The sequence below is a fragment of the Chlorocebus sabaeus genome, chromosome 4 (assembly GCF_047675955.1).
Source record: "Chlorocebus sabaeus isolate Y175 chromosome 4, mChlSab1.0.hap1, whole genome shotgun sequence".
Classification (NCBI taxonomy): domain Eukaryota; kingdom Metazoa; phylum Chordata; class Mammalia; order Primates; family Cercopithecidae; genus Chlorocebus; species Chlorocebus sabaeus.
In genome coordinates, this window is record NC_132907.1 from 8,497,277 (window position 1) to 8,508,314 (window position 11,038).

Consider the following 11,038-nt stretch of genomic DNA (forward strand, 5'->3'; position numbering starts at 1 on the left):
GCTCATATTATCTAATGATCTAGTCTTTACCTTGAGAAATAAACAGCAGGACCCTAAATGATTAGAAGAAAAGTAAGCCAAGTTTGTTGATGAAGGAGAAAAACAAAAAAAGCTCAATACATAATACTTGATGAAGACAAAACTATTTTTTGCTCAAAATTTTAGCCATCTTAAACCGTGGTTCTCATGTGTTTTTGCATGAAAGTATAAATATTTCCTTGCTGCAATCGAATCTGAGAGATTACAAAGCAGATGAATGCTATTTTTCTGGGGCTATGATACATTACATTTCTCTTTTGTGTGTGCTGTGATTATATCTCAATGCTGATTGTGTCTTACCAGACTTTGTGCTTCCCTTGGTTTTAAAAGTAATGGCAATGGTAAATACATCATAACAATAGCTTTAAAATGTTAGTATTTAGTATTATGGTATCAACCATTTTAATTCGAGCATAACCTAATAGTAAATCGAATGTGACTGTAAAATAACATTTAAAAAAATAACTGCCATTGAAGACCTTCTTTGGGATGGCACACATCGTTCTGAATACCTGCAACAGTCAGAGGATATGCTATTCAAACTGGCATATCATCCTCAGTTGAAGGTGACATCTTTTGCTTTTTTTTTTTTTTTTCAAAAATACCATTTTAAGGAAAAAATAAACTAATGAGGTTCATTTTCTTATGTGTCTCAGAAATAGATTCCAATGACAAAATGAATGGGAGGAAAAGAAAGGGAAAAAGGGTGAGGAGGAGAAAAATGAGGATGAGAGATAGAGGAGGAAAAAAGGAGGAAGCAGAGAAATAAAAAAGAATCCAAATATATTGTAAAAAGACACTTTATTCAAATAAGTACATAATCTCACAAATGAATACTTTCCATGAATATTCTGACACATTTATTTAAATTTTTGAAATTTTACTTTATGCATGTTATAAAATAGAGGATGAGTCTCTTTTTTGTAATTTTATCTCATTTATGTTAAATACAAAGATATTCTAGAACAGAACTAACAAGATGAAAATAATTTATTAAAAATATGAAATTTCATTAAAGTATTATTTAATTATTTGTGTGTTGGCATGATTGGTCTATTACCAACAATTTTCAAGGAGCTCACTCTTTTATAATCTTTATTCCCCGTGCTTGATTTTCCTCTTTATACCAATCCACTATGTGTTCCACAATTCTAATCTCAGATTTAAAAAAATAAACAGTCAAAGAGAGTGGCAAAATGTTTGACTTTCTTTCAGAGGTTTGATGGTATGACCCAGAAGAAATAGAGATTGCCAGAATTAATATAACAGAGGTTTCACTGTGCTCCTGTGAGAAGCATTGATTGGGGTGGGAATACAAATCTGTTTCAAGCTTTCTGTAGTGGTAGCAACTACTCACAGCTTCTACTCTTGCTTCTTAACCATAGCTTTTCTTTTTTCTTTTTTTTTTCTTTCCCGGGCTATAAGATTTTTATTTGATTTCCATAATCATCCATCTTTATCTCCTTTTTTCTTATAATGAAAAATTTCAGTTCTGTAAGACACCAATATAATGATCTATTTGCTTTATTTCATAATGTATAAACAGTTGCAAAATAGGAATAACAGTACTACGATTAGCAATATGATGATTGCTTAACAACTAAAGATTATTTTTAGGATTTTTTTTTTTTTTGCCCTGATTATTTCTTAAGGTATATAAAGTCAAATTACTACACAGTTTTCCTTTATAGTGGGCAACCAAGTACCATAGGTTGAAGGGCTACTCTTCAGCAGTTATAGCTTCGCTTGAAAACCTGCCTGTCCTCTGCTAAGAGCTTCCACTTAGGGTTTGGTAGTTGTGTTCAGACTCTGCCTCCTCCACTTACTAGCTCTATACCTTTGTGAAAGCCATTTAATATCTCTGCCTAAGTTTTCAAATTGGAAAGAAGAGAGGGAGGAAGAAAAACAGAAGGAAACCCCTATTTTACATGGTTGTTCTCAGACTAAGAAAAAATATATAAAGCATTTACCTCAATGCCTAGAGCTTAAAAATTATTAAGTAAATGGTAACTATATTATTTAGCTCATGAGCCAAATTCTTTCCAGATGAAACTTTAAAAAATCAATAGAAATAAAACTTATCACATAAAAACAATTTTCCGTCTTCAACAGAAATATATGGGCAGGTAAATTCTGACTTATGCAAACTTTTGTGGTTCTTTAAAATTCACCGTAGGAGGAAAAATATCTACAATGTATTTGGGGGGCAGGGGCGGGAAAGGCAGTGAGGGGGACAAGAAATACGTAGGGAAAATCATCTTAGAAAAAAATAAAGCTTCTTAAAATTCATCTAAAGCAAAGGGGGGAAACTGAGGCCGGGAGATTATTACTCGTCCACGCTCACAGGGTGGGGTGGGGCAGCGTTCTCCAGGGTCTCGCCTTTGCAGAAGACCCGCACCACCTTCTTTCGACCCAGGTGCCCTTCTCGGGAAGAGTAGGCAGTCCTCAGTGCCTGGGCCAAGCTCCCAAGCCCTCGTCTGTTCCAGGAATTCCAGTCCAAGCTCAGTCCTCCCTCCATCCCGGGGCGTATTAAGCGTGTCTTTGAACAGCACTGTGGAGTTTCACTCCGAAAGTCCTCCTTGTAGAGCAACTCCAAGGATGGGCTGAAAAGCACATAGAGAAACTGAAACAGTGCGAAGTAGGAAGGTCCGTGCGGGCGGCAGCGCCAGTGTGGGGATGAGATGCTCACAGGACGGTTCTTAGGCGGCTCACAAGGGTGTTGTCTTTTCTTTTCTTTCTTCTTCTTCCTTTGTTTTGTTTTGTTTTGAGACGGAGTCTCGCTCTGCAGCCCAGGATGGAGTGCAGTGGCGCGATCTCGGCTCACTGCAACCTCTGCTTCCCGGGTCCCGGTTCAAGCTATTCTCCTGCCTCAACCTCCCGAGTAGCTGGGATCACAGTCCCGCGCCACCTTGCCCAGCCAATTTTTGTATTTTTAGTAGAGACGGGGTTTCACCATGTTAGCAAGGCTGGTCTTGAATTCCTGACCTCGTGATCCACCCGCCTTGGCCTCCCAAAGTGCTGGGATTACAGGCGTGAGCCACCGCTCCTGGACTTATAAGGGTTTTTGAAGGCTCCATTCCCGAAGACTGAGTGAGGTATTCGATATCCTCCTCCCTCACTGAAAAGTTGTATAACAGGAATCTAAGTTCATGCCGTTTGATTCCCAAGACTTCTCCAAGCCGCACTGTAGATCAGGAAAATCGACTAATATTACTGCTCAGATTATCATCATCGTGGTCATTTAAGATGGAATGTGACTTCAAGGGTAAATTAGACATTGAAAAATTCACTTTTAGACCTCCGTTCCGTGCCTCAGTCTCCGGCGGGTCCTTCTCCCCATTCGCCATTCAAGCACTAAAATGTTGCAGTTTGAGAAAAAGAAAAGTGAGGAAAACACAAGAGAAAAAATGCGAGGCTTTTCCGGTTCTTTTTTATATATGGAATAGCTTATATAGTCCAATTTTATTTTCTAAATCGCCCCACACATAAAGTGTATAACTCTAGCCAAGACGAAGGAAAAAAGAAATCCAATAGTTGGGAGCAGAGAGAAATAGCCAGCACCACCCCCCAAGCGCAGAGCCGGGGCGCCAGGCCTGGGGTCGCCCCCTCCAGCTCCTCTGACCCGAGGAGCACCAGGTCTTGGACGTCCTCAGCCTGCGACACAGTTCCCAGGACGGCTCATCACCTATTATCTCGGACTCTAGATTTTGTGTGAACGTGTGAAAATTTTCCACAAGAAACTGGGAAAGATTGTCGATCATGTTCCCAGCGGGTGGTGGCCGATGGGGGGTGCTTCTCTGTCTTTGAGTCTTTCCATCCGCTCTAGCAGCTGAGGTACAACGGGGTGGGGGTGGGAGGGGGAGTGTTGGGGAGAAGATTCGGGGGCCACTTTCTCAGAGGCTCTGGGAGGTCAACTGTTCAAGTCCAGTCTTTTCTAAATCTTACTGGGGGAAAACCCTGAACATAAACCATTAGAGAAGAGGGCGACCCCCCTAATAAGCCCATAATAACAGGGCCCGGCTGCTGGGCATTGTCACCCGGGAAATAACTCGGTCGCTGCTTTTCTGGCGAAGACGTGTCATAGCCTGGGATAGTAGCCTGGGGTCACAGGGCCACACCGAACGCCCGCAGCTCTCTCTACCTTCTCTCTGCAGAAAAAGCGTGAAGCTGCTCCTCATCGGCGCCCACTTAGAAGTTGGTTGATGAAGGCTGCAGTGCGCACCCCCAGTAAGGGTAAAACTGGCACATTTGGGCCTGAAATGGGGTGCTCTGGGCCTGGTAGGCTCAGGTATGCCCTTGGTAAGTTCCAGCTTACAGAGAAGAGCGTTCACTTTGTTTCTGGTGGCAGGGTGAAAAGGGCACCTACGTGGCCAAAGGTGAGTGCCCAAGTTTGCAAGGGCCCAAGCTAATCTGGACTCTGGTTTGGAAACTGCTGGAACTTGAGCACAGTTTGTTCTCCACTTCAGGTCCTCTTGCCTCAGGTGTGCGGCTCCCTGGCCAACAGGAAGTGGGTCCTTTCTTTGCGCCCCAAGTGGTGCCAAGAGTGATTCGCACCACTTCCCGGGGGCATGGAGTTAAGCAAGGCAGTCAGAAATGTTACTGGATCCTTACTTGGGGGTCCGCACGGTTTTGTTTGTTTTGTTTTTCTGACTCGATTCCAAAGTTAGTGGATTTTTTCTGCTCTGGGGTTACAGGGAACTCACTGGGTTCAGTGTAGGGAAGGTCAAGGAAAACTACTGTTCTCCCATAGGCGGTTGCTGTGTGAGTCACGTCTGGGCGTTTTAAAATTGAACATTGTTTTGCTCGCTGTTTAGTTTTCTGAAAAGACTACTTCTTAAACTATTACAATTCAGTTATATCTATTTAAATTGTATTTCTGTTGTAATATATATTTAATGTTTGGGCTTTATAAATGCTATTTCCCTTAAGCAGTTCTCAGTCCCTTCTTTGGTCCACAATAAAATACAGCTCTTAGAAATCTTTGGTTTTCCTGGGCTCATTTTCATCGCGTGTTCCTCATCCTGCCAGGTTACGCGTTTTCCCTCACTGCAAACTGACAGCCTTGTTCGGAGTACAGCCACCACTGACTTCTGGCCCTGGACGGTCTCATTCACCGGAGACCCTTAACGTCTCCGGCCCAGAAACGAGGGGACGGTAGCTCCCTCTCTCGGCCGAGCTGAACCCCTACCCCCTCCTCCTGTGACCCGAGCCTACTGTGAGACCCGGCCACCGCCAAGTGGGGCGACGTTTCACTCTTACAGCAGCTTCCCGACCTCTGTTAACTCCCAGGCCGTTTCCGAAGGCGCAAAGTGGAGAAGGAAAAGTTCGGAGAGAAAACATTGCTCTCTATCCTCCTGCAACGTCCAGTTCCGCTCTTCCTTCCCCTGAGGTCCAAACTTTATACTGTCCACCAGGGGAAACCGTCCCCCGACTCGGCTGTCCCTCACTAACGCGGTGGCCCCGACCGAGGGTCCCAGATGAGCTTCCCGCGGCGCGTGCGGGCGCAACAGGGTAACTGCGCTCCAGGCGTGGAACCCCAGTCCTGGGCGATGTGAAACCAACCCCAAGCGGGTTGTGCTCACAGTTTGGGAAGAGGCAATGTCTCGGATCCCCCATATCTACCCCTTCCCCAACCCTTGAGGACAGATTCTGGTACCGCAGAACCGCCAGGCACAGAAGGGAGGAGAGCTGGGACGGACTCCCGGGGAGGGGATCACCTCCAAGTTCCCGCTCCAAGCGCTTGGTAGCTGCTAGTAGTTCAGACTTCTGCCCTCGGGGGAAGAGTACCAGGGAAGAAAGAGACTAAAAAATCCTCAAACGCCGGTGGAACAAGACCCGGGAGGAAGGGCCCAAATGGGCGCAGCCGTCTGCGAGGTCAGCTTAGCCTCTACTGGACGGTGGAACCCTGAGGGCTGAGGCTGTGCGGTCGCGGGATTTTATTGGGCCTCGCCAGCTTCCACAGTCTGCTGCAGTCTGTGGGATGGGGAGGGATAAAATGCAGACTTTGGTTTATTTTGAAAAACGGTATTCTGTCTGAACTACCACGTGCATGGTTTGCTTTTGTCGCTTGCAGAACCAGGACGATCTTTGCAAAAACTTCTGCACTAGTTTATCTAACTAATGAAATAAATGAAGGTTAATACAAACAAACAAACAAAAAACCAGATCATTTTCTCCTCCTAGCCTTTTGTTTTATTTTTGTTAAGCGAAGGGGTTCTTTTGTTCTTATTTTTGTCTTCTTATTTGCCTGAGGGGTGTGAACTCAGGAGCATCTGGACCTTTCCACACATCATTTGTTCGATTACTTTCTTGTTGTGGACCCAACTAAGCTTTTTAAGTTTTTTTTTTTTTTTTTTTAAATACTTTACAGAAAAAAGAAAAATCTTACGATTACTGATGAACTTTGTTTACAGAATCACATTCCGACTCCTTTCCCTGAATGGCTAGTGGCTCCAGAGCTTTGAAAGCCCTGCTTTTCTCTAGGTTCAGAAACCAAAGCTATTTACGCTCACTTCTCAAACCCATTACATACGTTCTCCTTCTCTCGCTGGAAAAATTGATAAGTAACAATGTGTGTGTGCTAGAGCGCTTAAATGGCGTTTAGATTTCAGATACATCAGAAGAGCTAAGGTCTTTGCTCGACACGACTGGCTGACGGCTTTCTCCCTTAAATTGGGGACTCCTGTCCCTCCCTTGCATTGGATTCAGAGGAGACAAGCGAGCAGCGGCTCAGGAAGGAGTTTTTCCCGCTGCGTGCTCACTCGCGCTGCATATCTCCCCATGTCCACTAGAGGTCACTGGCCCCTCGCGGCTCGCGGCGCTACCGGCCGCCTCCCGATCCTGAAGCTCAAATTAGCCGCGCGTTAATTAACACCCGAGTCCATCAAGGCGCGTTCCTCAGTACAGTACTCCAGCAGGGCTTATATAGACAACCCAAACCCAGCCAAAGCAAACCTCCCCAAATCCAACATTTCCAGCATGTCCAAAATGGGAGACAGGCGCCTGAGTAACCCGGGGCAAGGTATAGTGCCATCACGCTTTAACTTTTGTTCTGTGGGGCTTGCTAAGTTGCTGTGAAGATAACATTCTCTGCGAGCGCAGGTTCGGCGGGACCCCGCTCCGTTCTCCAGCTCTCCAAGGCTGGGCAGCGTGAGTTTTGGCCCCCGCAGCACACTGGTCCTCCGAGCGAGTTTCTCCAACACGGTCGCTACGGGGAAGAGGGGCGCAGGTCCACACCTTCCTAGGCGCACACGAATCTAAAAGGAGGATATTTGTTTAGGGTATGATGCACAAGAAAATGCCCAGATGTGGAGAAAAGAAATATAAAATATGACGTTTCTGCTGCCTTTTGATGAGAAATGGGGAAGGGGCGGGGGTTGATGGTGGAGACGGACGACCGGAATTGAATCTGGTGATTTTAACGTGGGAGCGAGGGGGTGCCTGCGATGTCCAGAGAGGGTCACTGCCTCTTGCTTATTGTGCGTGTGTGTGTGTGTGTGTGTGTGTGTTTAAGATCCACACGAAGCTTTGGGTCTAGCTTTTATTTTATTTTATTTTATTTTATTTTATTTTATTTTATCTCAACCAAAGCCCAATAAGTATTTCCCACCATGGACTGGGAAGAATTAGTCACGTCTCCAGGGCCTCAACGAAATCTTTAAAAGACTGCATGAAACCAAGCCCGAGTTACATTCCAACAGCGCTGTCCACGTTCGTGATACTTGTAAATCGCCATGACGTGTCCCTTTGACATGGTGCCCTAGTGAGTGGAAGGGTCGCCTCTAGAGCTCTTAATTCTTTTGAGAAAAAATCTTGGAAACATTAATTCGCGTTCTGACAAGAGGGTTTACACGGCTCGGGGTCTTTTGCCTTAGCGGGGAGCAGGAAGTTTGGGGAGGAAGAGTGTGGATTCCTAGGAGTTTGGGCGCTGACCTTTTTTTTTTTTTTTTTTTTTTTTTTTCCCTCATGGAATCATTGGTGAGGACCCCAAAGATCTGGACGGTCGGGCCTTTACCAGAGAGGGATCCAGCGTGTTAACTATGTTTGCCCCAACTGTTCAGCCGTAGGCAAAATTAGCCTGCCGCGCCCTCATTGCGGGATGGGGCTTCTCCTGGGTTGGTTTAATGATGGCCGATTAATGAAGCCATTGTCCGCCTTCAGGGGAAAGAAACAGCCGGGGAGGGTTATGGGCCGCGTCCACGTGTTAGGCCACGCCGCAGGCACCTCCAAGGTCCACATCAACAGCACCCGGGGGCGGGCGGGAGAGGGAGTGAGAGCTTCAGGCAGCCCCGTGGCAGGTGAGTCCTCCGCTCTTGAAGGCGCTGGAGGGGGCACCCCTGGGAGCCCGCCCCAGTCTGGAGTAGCAAGGGGCGTCCAATGCTTCCTGAGAAAGCTCTGGGACTTCGAAACTGAGGCGGTTTTTTTTTTTCTTTTAAAATATATATATATATATCACGGCTCCAAATTATTAGGGAGACACCCTTGGGGAATTCCCTGTAGAATCCAATCCCTACCTGAACCCCCAACGAGGGGCCGCCCCCCATCCCACACTTCGTTCCTCTTCCCCTTCGCCTTCGGCTTGGGCGCTACTGAGCCGGCGTTCCAGGTTGGAGCAGTTGCCAGAACCTGATCTAGCTCCAGGGCGGGCACAGGTGTTAGCTTGACCTGGCATTATGTAATGGATTTGGCAGCCCTGGCTCTTACCAAACGGAATTAAGAAAGGTGGGGCTTTCCTTTTCTTTTCTTGACCTTTTCTTTTGACTACATCTGGTCAGGTGTACTCGATCCGTGGCAGCAGGTGTTACTGCAAGAAAAGACGAAGCGGAATGGCGGCGGAGGTCAAAGCACTCCCAGGCAGCGGCCCAAGACAGGCCCGGGGGGCCTGGGAAGAGCCTCAGCGACCCTTCCCTGAGCCACTCACCTGAGGCCGTAGCCGCAGGCGACCTGAATTTCAGGCTCAGGGGACAAGGAGGGAGCAGCCCCTCCTCCCTTTGTTTTCTGGCCAAAACCCCTCTGGTAGAAACTGTGGGGTTCCCTTCTGATTACTATTTGCCTTTTGTTAGCCTACCTATCACCCCACGGGTGTGGGAGAGTGTGAGTTTGGACCCAAAATCAGGACATTCTAGGTAAAATACCCTTGCAGGCGACAGGGAGCCCCGCCTTCATCTCGGAAGCGTTACCTGCGAGCAGCCTCCGCCAAGGCAGGTCTCTAAAAATTAGCCAAACGGAGCCCCCTGGAACACTTTCTAAGACGCAAGACCATGGGGCTCTCGTCCAGGATAATTTAAAAAAACAATTTTGGTAAGCTCTAGAAGGGGATTTCATACAGTCAGTCTCCATTTTATTAGATACGAAAGAAAACTGAGGAATGATAACATCTCCCTCTCCAAGCCGTCAGTTTACTTGTGGGTACCAAATTACTGCCATGATGGAATTTGATGCTGGGAGCTGGTTTTAAGAGTCCTAAGAGACCTTCCTTAGAGACCTAAGGAAGTGTTTGAGCCTTAAGAGTGAAACGCTCAATTTTGGGAGTAGGCTTACTTTTAAATGATAAAAAAATAATAGTTTTTAAAGTACCAATTCAAAGGCTAAATTTGAGTCTCTGAGTTGAGTTCTAAAAGGAGCACTCATTAAGGGTGATAAGAAGATTTAAAACAAACATTTGGAGAGTTGTGGCAAAACTGTGACGACAGTGGCCAGAGGCTGGTGTCTAAGTGTTTATTTACAGGTGATGTGTCATGTATCCAGACTCCTTAATTTGGACTGGTGAATTCAGTCCCAAACTCATACCTATAAAGACTTGAATAACAACTACAGAAATAAAAATATCTCTTTCTAGAGTAGCTTCCATTTGCAGAGGCTGCTGCCAGGAAAGCTGGTGAATCCTTTACACTGGATATTTACATGGGCCTGAAGTGTCCCAGTACCTGTGTGTTAATTGTAGCACAACTCCATGCAATGTCTACCTATAAATGACATCTTCAAAAAAATCTTGTAAGAGATAAGCAGGGAGAAGACTAACATCTGCCAAGAAATTGTTTAAAACAAAATTCAAACTAGCCCCATTAAATACGTCACGGTCAAAACTGTTTGGTGGTGAATTATTTCTGCCTTGCCTGCTGTTGCCAAAGCCATTGATGATCACAGGAGACCTCAGCGAAAGGAATCAGGAAGCAGCGCTCACCCCCACCTTTTTTTCCAAACGCACATGAGTTTCTTCGTTCATTCCATTTGCTGGATCTAGTCTGCCAGCTGAAGATCCTGTACTGATCTGGGTAGGGACCAGCCCCCACACGCAGCCGTCTGTTTCTGAGCAGAAGTTGGAGGTGTATCTACATTTTCATGCCAACAGGACAAAATGATTTCGCTCAGAATCAGGTTGTGTTTTCAAGTTACCGTTCCTGTCTAATCACGTGATGCTTAAAAGACTGATAACCTTAAAGCACACTCGTCAGTGCCGGCAGCATAGAATTTAGTTGAGCTTTGGGGGCTCTTCCTGAGTGCTTATAAAAGATTCCACACCGTCCAGAGGGGCAGGTTGTACGTTGTTGGGATATCAGTGGCTACTTGGTGTCTAACTCAAGCCTTGAGGTGTTTTACTAGTTAACAAGAGTAAATTTCCCAGGTTGTAAACGGTTTAAGAGGGGAAAAAAGAAACGTAAATTATCAAGTTGTCTGTTTAAAACATAGTAGAACTGCTAAGTTCTACTTTAACATAACCCCAAATTTCTTTTGTCCTCCTCAATAATAAATTACTTTCTTTTATATAATTGTTCTGTACATCAAAGCTGTACCTTATTGAACCCCTCACTTTCCTCCATGTAACCCAATCCCGAGGCCTCATTAAAACACTGGTTAATAATTTTTTTTAAAAAAGGCAAATTCTCAAAATGATATTCAATATGCAGGGCAGTTTAATTATTTAGTAACTGTTAAACAATGAAAAGTGTTTTCCCTCCACCGTGCCATTGTACTATAGCCTGAATGTTGACCTTCCACA